Raw genomic sequence first — 12,231 nt, 5'->3', positions numbered from 1 at the left:
ATCATTATGCTCGATTCCTGTGGGCACGAGACTTCGGGGTGGCTGCATCTTTACCAGAGCGATCCTGAATTCGACAGCACACACCAAACACTCCTGGAAGGGACAACTTCAAAATTTTCACCTTTAGGATGCACTATTATGTCACTTGGGAAACATTTTTGTTCCTTCAAATGAGCGTGCCAAGATGATTTGGGAGGCACACTACAGTCAGGTCGTTGGACATTTCGGAGTAGAGAAAATAGTGGTGGTACTGCAGAAGTGATTTTATTTTCTGAAACTTGTTAGGATGTTGGTAAGTACATTATATCATGCACTTTTTGCATCATTACCAAACCAACCATCTTCTATACCTATGCCTAGTCGACCTTGGGAATCTATCTCCAAGGATTACATGCCAGGTCTTCCTTCTACCAAGCATGACAATGACTATGTTGTCATGGTCGTCGACATATTCTCTAAGATGGCCATCATGGTAGCTTGCAAGAAGAGTATCACAACAAAGACCACTGTTAAGCTCTTCTTTGAGCGAGTGTGGGTACACTTTGGGATCCAAAAGTCCATTATCACAGATTGGGACAACATAATCCTAAGTGCATTTTGGTCAAGTCTCTGGTTGATGCTGGATACCAAACTTACTAAGTCCATGACATTCCACCCCCAAACTAATGGCCAAACAAAGGTCGTCAACAGGGTGATTGTTAAGTCCCTATAATACTAGTGTATTCCCTTATTATTATTATAACCCCTTATTGTTATTTTTGTGCCCTTACATTATTATTGTTATGTCAGCTCTGATTATATTGTGACCCCTTAGACTCTTATATAAAGAAAGGAGGTCTTGTCATTTGTACCATCCAAGAATTTTTCATTTGTGTAATGTAAAGGAGGTTTCTCCCTCGAAGAGGCTGATTTTCAAGTCGTTTGTCTATCTTTTGTTCTATTTTGTGAGCCGTTTGCATAACATTTGGTATCAGAGCTTTGGATTCTAGGTTTTCGCTGCTTCAAACAGGTCATCGTGGAGTTTTTGTTATAATAGTTTTTCTACGAAGTTTCGGAATTTGAAATTATAACCCATTTGATCCGAAATCATGATGAATATCGGGTACAAATTTGAGATCTTGTCTCGCTATAGTTTTGGAGATATGATCCAAGGACGTTAGGGTTTTATGCATATCGTTTCCAGGTCTGAAGGTCGAAACAATGACACGTGACACTGCATACAAGTTTTCTTTACTGAAGTAGTCTATAATTAGGTCATCATGGGAGATTTGGAATAATGCTTTCTTGTAGAATCCAATATTAATCATACACACAGGGTTGTAAATAGGACTCATTGGCCTACCTCGGCATGAAATTTCAGACCTCGGAGATCCAAAATTATAGAGATACAACAAATTCAATATCGAGCTCCTACACAACGAAAAAATGTGTGTAGCCTTTTTAAAATTTTGCCTAAGTTTGGTTTGAAAAATTAGTTTGAAGGAATTCAAAGGGCACAGTGAAGCTTAATTATCATTAATCGATGCCCTTAATAAATAAAATGGAAACACCTACTAAGAAACCTGAAATATCTAGCATGACTCATGAAGAAGAGGAAGAAATGCAACATGATATATCAAAATTACGAGACCAAGTGAAACAAATTTCACTCTCACAAAAAGTAACAGAAGCTAATATGGATGGTTTAAATAAAGGCGTGGAAGCTAAGATGAATGGTGTCGAAGCTAAGATGGATGGAGTAGAAGCTAAGATGGATTGTTTAGAATTAAAAATTGAAGATTTGAAGAAATACATGGAAGGTTTGAAAGGAGGTTTGGCAAAGTTGCTACAAGAAATGCTTCCTAATGGAGAAAAGGTAGTAGAGGAAACTCATAATGAGAAAAAAAGAAATGTTAGTCATCATTTCATAGACTCTAACGTTGGATTGAAGACCCACCATGATTCAAAGATTGATATGAGGAAGTTTGATGGAAAGGATCCCATAACATGGATACTACAGATGGAGCAATATTTCGATCTCCATAATGTGCAAAACACATAAAAGGTACGCATTGTGACTTTATATTTTGAACCCAATCAGTTTGTATGGCATCAATAGCTTTTCTCTCATAAACAAATTGTCACTTGGGAAATTTTTATGGAAGAAACGATAGCACATTATGAGGATACAGAAAGAAACACCTTTTTTAGCCAATTGATAAATCTCAAACAAAAGGGTTCAATGGTGGAGCGTGACATTGAGGACTTCCAAAAATTGAATATAAGGGTAAAAGATATTATAGAGGAACATAGTATTTATGTTTTCATAGGGACTTTAAATGATAGAATCCAACATGAGGTGCACCTTTGGGAACCTGATTCATGGGAGAAGGCATTCAAGTTGGTAAGAAAAATTGAAAGAAAAATTATGGCAACAAGGAAGCCTACCAATCACAACTATAAATATGGAAGTGTTGTTGCCCCTAGCCTTCCAAAACCTACGAGGTTGACACCACAACAATTGGAAGAAAAAAGAGAAAAGGGGCTTTGTTTTAGTTGTGATAGAAAATACACTAAAGGCCATAAATTTGTTGAGAAGAAATTATTTTACATACATTGTGAAGAGGAAAAAGAAAAGGAACAAGAAACATCAAAAGAAGAGGATACACACCACAAACAAACCCTAGAGAAAGAATAAATGAATATGAGCATATCTTGTAATGCATTGGCCATAATTACCACTCCTCAAACTATCAAGATAGAAGGACATATCAAGAAGAAAAAGGTAATAGTGTTGATTGATTCAGGCAGTACCCATAATTTTATTCATTGTAAGATAGTAAAGGAATTGAATTTATTCTTATATCCAGCACCAAAGTGTCAAGTGATGGTTTCAAATGGAGGAACCATAAATTTCTCTGGAAAGTGCCATAATATCAAGCTATCCATGGGAGAATATGTGTTGAATAGTCCAATGCTTTCCATTCCAATGGGTGGTGTTGATGTTGTACTAGGATTCCAATGGCTACAATCTTTGGGTATGATACCTTTTAATTTTCAAGAACTTTTCTTGAAAAAGAATTCAAAAGGAAAGGAAGTTGAATTAAGGGGTATCACAGGGAAACCGAGAAAGATAATCAGCTCTAACAGCATGAATAAGATTCTAAATAAAGAAAAACGAGGTCCTGCATGCAGGCCTCCGCCCGGGCCAGCGCCACTGCGGGCGGCCCAGAAGGCGGAGGGGCGATTGGTGTAATTGCACAATTATGTTCGCTAGAGGTTCCCACATCGAAATCATCTATTTCTCCAGATATCCAAAAAGTCATGGATAATCATTCGAAGGTATTTGAGACTCCCAAAGTCCTCCCACCTATTCATGATCATGATCATGCTATTCATTTGATTCCAGGAAGTGTTCCTCCAAACTTCATGCCTTACAGATATCCCTATGCCCAAAAGAGTGAAACTTAATATATGGTTGCAGAAATGCTAGAGGATGGTATAATTCAACCTAGTAAAAGTTCTTTCTCTACTCCAGTAGTATTGGTGCACAAGAAGGATGGATCATGGCATGTGTGTCTGGTTTATAGGGAGCTCAACAAGCTCACTATTAAAGATAAATTTCCCATTCCTGTCATTGATTAATTATTGGATGAATTGCATGGAGAAATTTACTTCACCATGTTGGAACTTCATTCAGGATATCATCAAATCAAAATGAAGACTAAAGAAATTCTGAAAATAACATTTATAACTCATGAGGGTCATTATGAATTTTTAGTCATGCCTTTTGGCCTTACCAATGCACCTTCTACATTTCAAGGCTTGATTAATTCCATTTTCAAACCCTTCCTTAGAAAATTTGTGTTCGTATTTTTTTATGATATACTAATCTACAACAAGTCTTTGAAGGATCATGTTCAAGATGTTGATATAGTGCTCAAACTATTGGAGGAGAAACAATTATATGCAAAAATCTCCAAATGTTTTTTGTAGTAAAAGAGGTGGAATATTTGGGTCATATTGTATCTCATGAAGGTGTTAAGGTAGACCATAGCAAAATTAAAGCCATTAAGGAATGGAAAATACCCACATCCAAAAATCATTTGTGAGGATTTCTCGGGTTGATAGGGTATTATTTCAAGTTTGTTAAGAATTATGGGAGAGTAACAACACCTCTAACAACATTACTGAAGAAAGATGCATTTTCTTGGACTCCAGAAGCAACGAAAGAATTTGAACATCTTGAAGAGGCAATGTGCCAAGCACAGGTCTTAGCTAAATGATACTTCACAAAATTATTATGGAATGTGATGCCTCAAGAAATGGAGTTGGTGTTGTTTTAATGCAAGAAGAAAGACCCATTGCTTTTGAAAGTTGTCCAATCAAAGGAAGGTATTTACAAAAAGCTATTTATGAGAAGGAAATGGTGGCAATACTACATGCACTTAAAAATCATCTTTTCCATCGTAATCCTCAAAGAGATCTTTCCAACGGGTTATCATGTGCATCAAACGGAGATAATATGACCAAGTCGCAAGCCCGGCAAGCTGGCTATCCAACTCACCCCAATAGGGCCGATAAAATCTTGGTGTTACATCTCCTCGGGTTAGGGTTTTGGTTGTCTAGGGTTTGCTCTTATTGTTCAATAATAAAAAGTCCCTTGAGCCTCATTGTAACAGTTCAGAGGGATGTAGCTGCCACATCTCTTCTCAGAGATAAGATACCATCAACTGAGCTAGTCTTATTTCCATTCTGTTTGTAAGCATATTTTAGTATTTGATATTAATGAAATGAACTGTTATTTCTACTGCATCTTTGTATTTATGGTTATATCTATAATTTGTTGCGTTCCTGTTTAAATCCGGATCAATCAAGATTTGTTCCCCACAAAGTTTTCAGACTTAAAAGGCATCATAGGCAATTTGGGAGTGATGAAAATCACTTTGAAACTAGACGTGAAGCCTGTTAAGTAGAGGCCATATTGCCTTAATCCTAAGTACAAGGAAAATGTATGCTTGGAGTTGGACAAGATGTTGGTAGTAGGTATTATTGAACCAGTGGAAGAATCTGATTGGGTGGGTCCAATGGTAGTTCAGGAAAAGAAGAAAAAGGACGAAATTAGAATTTGCATAGATCTTAGGAAGTTCAACGATGCCTGCATTCATGATCCTTTGCCAACTCGGCTCATAGATGAAGTATTGGATAATGTTGGCGGGTAGGAAGCATATTCGTTTACTGATGGGTTCTCTGGGTACCATCAGATAAATATAATGCTAGAAGACATGAGTAATGTGACCTTCACGACTAAGTGGGGATGCTTTCAGTATATGATAATGCCTTTTGGGCTCAAAAATGCACCGACAATCTTCTCGCGCGTAGTCATCGTGGCGTTCAAAGAGTTCATTCACAAGTTTTTGGAGGTATATTTTGATGATTGGGTAGCTAGTTTGTGCTTGATGTTGGATACATGTCAAACGTATCAGATCGCACTAAACTTGAAGACGTGTTTATTTTGCATCCCTTTCGGAATCTTGTTGGGTCATTGTTATCAGGAAAACTAGTGTCCATTCAGAGCTGCTAGTGCCGCTAAGACGAGTAGCTATCTTAGAAACAAATAGATTAAAGTTACTTGTGTTTTCCTTTATGAGAGATAGATGAGAGAGAAGCAGAGAGCACCGACCTCAGTCTTTCGTTGGTCTCCTTGCTTGTTTCCTCTCTCCTTTGATAGAGCTTTCGCCACTACTTTCTCACTTGTCCTGCTTTAAAGAACACCTGTAGAGCCAAGGCAGCAAAATACCATCAAAGCATAGAGATCTATAACCATAAATAATGTAGGATCAGATGTACATTAACCATATAAGTGCATACATGAACAAGATTCAAAGATATACAAGCATATGGAGGAAAAATAAAATAGCTTTATTGATAGAAGTAGTAGAAGAGAGGATTACAACTAGGTTGTCTGATCCAGCATCATCCTTCCAGCATGAAAGCCCTCTTCACCTCATAGAAAGCAAGATCACCCAAAAATGTCTTCAAAGAGAAACCAATAGAACTTCCTTGCAAATTACAAAATTCCAGCCTCTGGATCTCTTGGATGAGGGATCCATATATAAATGTTTACAGGAGAGTGAGTCAGCTTCTAGGATTTTTATTAGTGTCATTTCACTGATATTTCTTGGTTCCACTTGGAGATTTCATATTTCTTAATCATCCCTGGGTGAATTCAGAGAGGCAAGTGTCATATGAGTAGTTTCTAGAAGATTCTCTGGGTTTCCACCTATTGAAGCCCCAAAAATCGAGTCTACAACAAGGGGGATACCCACCCGGTTCAGACCTTGGTTAGCAGCTCCTTTTCCATTTGGTACAGTGGGTCCGACTGGGGATATGGGACCAGTTTCCCAATTTATGTGTGTGTGTGTTGAGATTTGATATTTCCTTTCTAAAAGTTCGTAAGTGAAATGCTTTTGCTTTTTAATCTAATCTAATAACATACAATTGTATTCTAATAAACAGAAATATCTAATTCTACACTAACCCGGGGTGTAATATTTCGTTATGCGATCTAAAATGATTTCAAATAACAATTGGTAATAAATATCATTCAACTGTTATAAGAAGAGAATTCAATAGAGATAAACCACTTCGTATAAAAGGTTAGACGAAACAGTTGTGAGAAATGTATCGCATAATAAGCTACTCATATATTAAGCATAAATAAATAGCTATCACCATACAGAAGTGCCAAATGATAACTCAAGCATTCACGCATCAATATATAAACAACTGAACATAAATATCACTTTAACACAAAGGCAAAAAGAGTTAAGAGATAGGAGTACCATTTATAACTAGTTTTACTCATGAGCTTCAAGCGATAATGATTTGTCTCTTCTTAATCCAACATCCACTAAGAGTACAGAAGTGCAACATCAGTAGTAGATATTAAATGCAGATATCAATAAATCATGTTCCATTCATTCATCAAAACCTCCTCGGAGGGTGAAAAAGTGCATGTTCCGAGGACAAGTTTTTGACAAATTTCAGGACCCTTCTCTAAATGCATGAGAAGGGTTTAAATACTACTAACTAAATGTAAAATTAACTTATTACAAAAATTTAGGATACAGTTTATATGACCGTCCTCATTTCAGGCAAAAATAAAGCAAAATTAATACTAACATCTAACTATTTCTGTATATGTTCCTTGAAATCGCAAGCGTTCAACATTTTTTTGAGAAGAGTCGGCTGGCCGACTTCCGACTTTAATTGTCCTGCGAAAATGGCATCGGCAAGAGCTGGCAACATCTTCTCGGCAGAATTGATGATACATTTGAGAGTCATGCACTAGCTGTGTGGTTTTACCAAATGTGCCCAGTAAGAATCCCAATTCAACTTAGTTAATCTTTTGATCGATTCTACCTTTTCTTGAGCTTTCTGTCTCCAGTCTGTCTACAGTTACTGTGCATATATACATACCATTCTGAAGATATTTCTAACAAATACCACTGGTTTTAGGATTCAAGTTTTACTTTTTTACCTCTAGCTTTCCCTTCTTACAAGTTTCTAGATTACAAGTGACTTGAGCAATTAGAGGCTTTCCCTTTCAAGAGGTTTTGCTCAACGACACTAATCGCGCATTGGAAACTGCCTCCGTTTCTTGATCCGGGCTTCCTTGATGCGATTTTTTGCCTCTTGAGCGCTTTTTGTTAGCGGATATAAAGCTTAAATTTTGTGAAAATAATGATTCCGTAAGTTGCTGACACTGAGTCTTAAATTGTCTGTTTGTGATGTCAGCGTTGTCTAACACCCATTTAGCCATGTCCATGTATGGAATAATTTTGGGCCTCACTGCTATTCACTATAAGAATGAGCAAGCTAGCTCTATAATAGACGCCTCAGAAGACCCGTGTGAGCCTGCAGTAGCTGTAACCTCCATTATTTTGGGATTCTCTTCCTCAAGTAGACTATACATGCCTTCCCAAGTAGTAATACCAGCGTCTCTGTTACAGGCAGTGTCTATATACAAGGGTGTCATTTCTTGATCTTCAGAACTCAGAGCTTTGCCTTTCTTTCCCATAGTATCCTAAATATTGCTTTGTATAATTCTCCGTTCTTTGTTCCTGCGGTTTATAAATAAGGTTAGAATCATGATAAGGAAAATGTGATGGGAAAGCTTTAAATGCTGAAGACATATAAAATATACCCCTTACGTGAAATGGCTCTTCGATAAGCACGAAACCCTATTTCATTAATGATTGGCAAGTAACTCATTAATTAACATTAAAGCGCATAACCCGGTCTCAGTTTATGGAAAACACTTTTTTGAAAAATGAGCCTGAAAGATTTGCGATGAAGCGATTTTGTGATTTGCTTTGTAATATCGCAGATCGCAACATTGCAATATCGCAACATCGCAATATCGCTCTATCACTTTATCGCATTATATATCGCTTGATCGCAATATCGCAACATCGCAATGTCGCTAGAGCGGAGCATATGACAATCATCTGTTAATGTGTTTCCTGTGAAATGTGATTTGCGATATGCACCATCGTATATCGGCAGTTTGAGGTTTTTTAGCGTAAGTGATATTTGATGCATGTGATGCGATGAAGTTTTGCATCGTGATCTCACAACCTTAGAATTGTGTTTGTAAGGAGGTATCCATTATCCTTTTTGCGATGCGATATTTCTTGAGTAATTTTATCCTACCTTATCATAAAACTTAATCTTTTTTAGATTTTTCAAGGGTATTCTCCTAAGTTTATGATGGTAAGTTTTATTGAAAAATGAAATTCAAGCGCTAATTGATTTTTTAAATTTTTGACTAAGGGTCCCCACTATTTAGTATTAGTAATAACACTAAATAAGAAGGGGGGTTGTTGCTGGCCACAACAATTGGCGATTCACTTGGAAGAACCAGTTATCTCTGCTTTTCTTTTGAATTTTCTAAACCTCCAAAACAGAAAATTTTCCAGAAAATCAAACTTTATTATAAAAATACAAAGTACATTATGCTTTTACCTATCAATGATATTTCGTTTCTTCTATTTTTAATTTTGATTATTTACTCCCTCAAGCTAGTCCTTGTATCTACATCAGTCACTACTTGGTTTATAAAGATAAAAATAAATCCTTCTCTGTAAATTAGTTTTAAATATCCTCATTTGTCGTAGGTAGAGCCTCTGCTGCTAGCAGGCATTTATAGCCTCGACAGGGTTACCTGTTACCCAGTAATGATCCTATATCCCACTTAGAGAAATATGCAATTTTCAAAGAGAAATCCATATTCACACTTATTGCTTTCATTTCTCTTTTTTACCCTCAAAGAACAATGTCTTGGTTTGGTATCCAATTTATGACAGTGTCATTCACTTGATTTATAACTTTGCTGAAAAAGCTGGCTCGTGATGAGACCCCTTGTCTTTTGATTACAATCTTTGAGTCATTGCCCTATTGTGGTATGTAGTATTGGCAAAGTCAGCAAGCTATAATATCTATGATCATGATAAGTCAGCTCGTGATGAGACCTCTTACTCTTTAAGTTAAAGTGTATCATTGGATTATTCCTTGAATATTGTAATTCCCTAAGTGGGGAGGAATTCATTGTTTCCTTAAGATAGCTCTGGACGACAATTGTAGAGTGTTTTGGAAAGAGCTTTTTTACAGAGAATCTTCGTTTTGTTATTGATACCTTTCATTGGACTAATATAAAATAATTTCCCACTAAAGGTCACTTTTCATCAAAATTTACAAGGTTGAAACTAGTAACATTTCTAGGCCTAGAGCCTTTGATTGTATCTTTCAGTGATAACAATCAATTTTCTAAAAGAATTCTATTTATACAAGTGAAAAAACAAAATCTAAAAGAGAATTTGTGTCTTTTTCGTGAATTCCAAATGTAACCATTTACAATTGGTTTTATTATGAAAAAAAAAAAACTAATCTACAAGATTGAAGAATGATCTCCTATGGAAAATATTTTTTGAGGATCTGTCTGTTAACAGGTAAAGATTCTCTCTTTCCTATTAAATCCTGTAACATAAAATTGGACGGACCTATGACTTCTGCGATTTGAAAAGGGCCAAGCCACATTCGTTGAAATTTCGTATGTTTCCCTCTTTCCTCATGAGCCTTGTCCCATTTTAGAACTAGATCTCCCATCTGAAAGTCCTTTCTGGATATTATGTTTGAATCAAAAGAAGCTTTTACTAATGCTTGGTGATGAGCATGAGTTATTTTGGCATGTTCTCATTTCTCTTCTAACTTAATTATTTCCAGTTGCCTTAGTTGTAAGGAAGAAGTTTGTGCTTCATCAATATATTGAACTAAGGCCAAAGATGGAATTGCTAAATGAGTTGGAAGAACCACTTCTTTCCCATAAACTAAATTAAAGGGAGAAGTGCCAATGGAGGCTTTCCGCGTTATTCGATCTGCCCATAAAGCATATATTAAAGACATGCCAATTTTTGTGATTTTGATCAATGGTTCGCTTAATGATTCTGATTAAGTTTTTATTTGTAGATTCAGCTAACCCATTCCCTTGTGGGTAATAATTGGCAGAGTATTTAAGCTTGAAACCCCTTTTGAGTGCAAATTCAATCATCGCATTACGAGAAAAATATGATGCATTATCAAACATTAAAGCAGAAGGCAACCCAAACCTGGTGATTATGAACTGATCTATGAACTCGATGATGTGTTTGGCATTAGCCGTCTTGAGAGGGACTGCTTCTACCCATTTAGTGAAGTAATCTGTTGTTGTAAGGATATATCTATGTTGTTTAGAGGAGTGAGGAACGATCTCACCTATTATGTCCAATCCCCATTGATCAAAAGGCTTCTCAATGTTGACCGGTTGCAGCGGCAATGATGGTTTCTTTTGTCTCCCAGCAGCGGTTTGACAAACTTGACATTTCCTTGCATAGTTATGTGAGTCTTTGAATAATGTGGGCTAGTAATAGCCTGCACGTAAGATTTTATGTGCAGTAGCGTCTCCAGCATAGTGCCCACCTGTTGGCCCATCGTGGAGTTCCTGCAAGACTTTTTCAGCTTCAGATTTCTCAAGACATCTAAGGAGAACAGAATCATAATTTATTCTAAAAAGAACATCGTTTACGAGCTGATATTGTTTAGCTTTCAACCTTAGAGCTCTTTTCTTGGTATGATCGAGGTTTGAAGGAGCATATACATTCTTTAGATAAAAAATGATATCAGCGTATAATGATTCAACATCGTTTAGGCTTACCTCATACATTTGTATCTCTGTAGATGGCATTTCGGAAATAAGCGATGCTCCAGCCAGCATTTTGCAAAAGCCTTGACCTTTTACAATACTTGCTGGTTTGATTTCTACGTCATATTCCTATAAGGAAGTAACCCAATTGGCTCTTTTCTCACCCACATCTTTCTGTACTAAGAGATTTCTTACCGCTGGAAACGGTACTATGATTTTTGTATGGGTCTTAAGTAGAAAGGGTCTAAAATATTTAATTGCTTTGAAAACAGCATAAGCTTGTTTCTCTACATCTGAATAATTTAACTCAGCCCCCTGTAAATTTGAACTGAAAAAAGCAATTGGAGCTTCTGCCTTGTCTTGATTTGCTTGAGTGAGTATCGCAGCATATGATCTATCAGAGGCAAATGTATATAAAATAAAAGGATTGAAAAAATTTGGAGTTGCTAAAGATGGAGTGTTAAAAATTGCTTGTTTGATTAGATTGAATGCCTCATATTCGTCTTGGCCCCATTTGAAGTTTGAGTTCTTTTTAATCATTGCTTGTAAAGGAGACACGATTCTTGAAAAATCTGGAACAAATCTCTTTACAAAATTAATCTGGCCAAGGAAAGATTGCATAGCTTTCTTGTTGTGAGGTAGGGGAATTTCGGAAATCTCCTTGATTCTATCACGATCAATATGAATTCTAGATTTTGACACTATGAACCCAAGAAGTTTTCCTTCACTTAATGTGAAAAAGGATTTTTTCAGGTTAAGTGAAATTCCATACCTTTGACAACATTGGAAGATTTTTTTTAAATCTCTAAGATGATTTCCTCGTTTCTTGGAATATACAGTTATATCATCCAAGTAGATTACCACTGATTTGTTAACTAATCCCTTATATGTGATGTCCATGGCTCGCTGAAATGTGGCACCAGTGTTGATTAGACTAAAGGGCATCTTTTGATATGCGTAAGTGCCCCATTTGGTTATGAATGTGGTTTTTAATTCATCATCAGGATGAA

This window comes from Pinus tabuliformis, chromosome 4_1, assembly GCF_031772625.1.
Source record: "Pinus tabuliformis cultivar Carrire ecotype Pingquan chromosome 4_1, CPIR1, whole genome shotgun sequence".
Taxonomy (NCBI): domain Eukaryota; kingdom Viridiplantae; phylum Streptophyta; class Pinopsida; order Pinales; family Pinaceae; genus Pinus; species Pinus tabuliformis.
The sequence above is the reverse complement of the archived record's forward strand: the minus strand, read 5'-3'. Positions refer to the sequence as shown.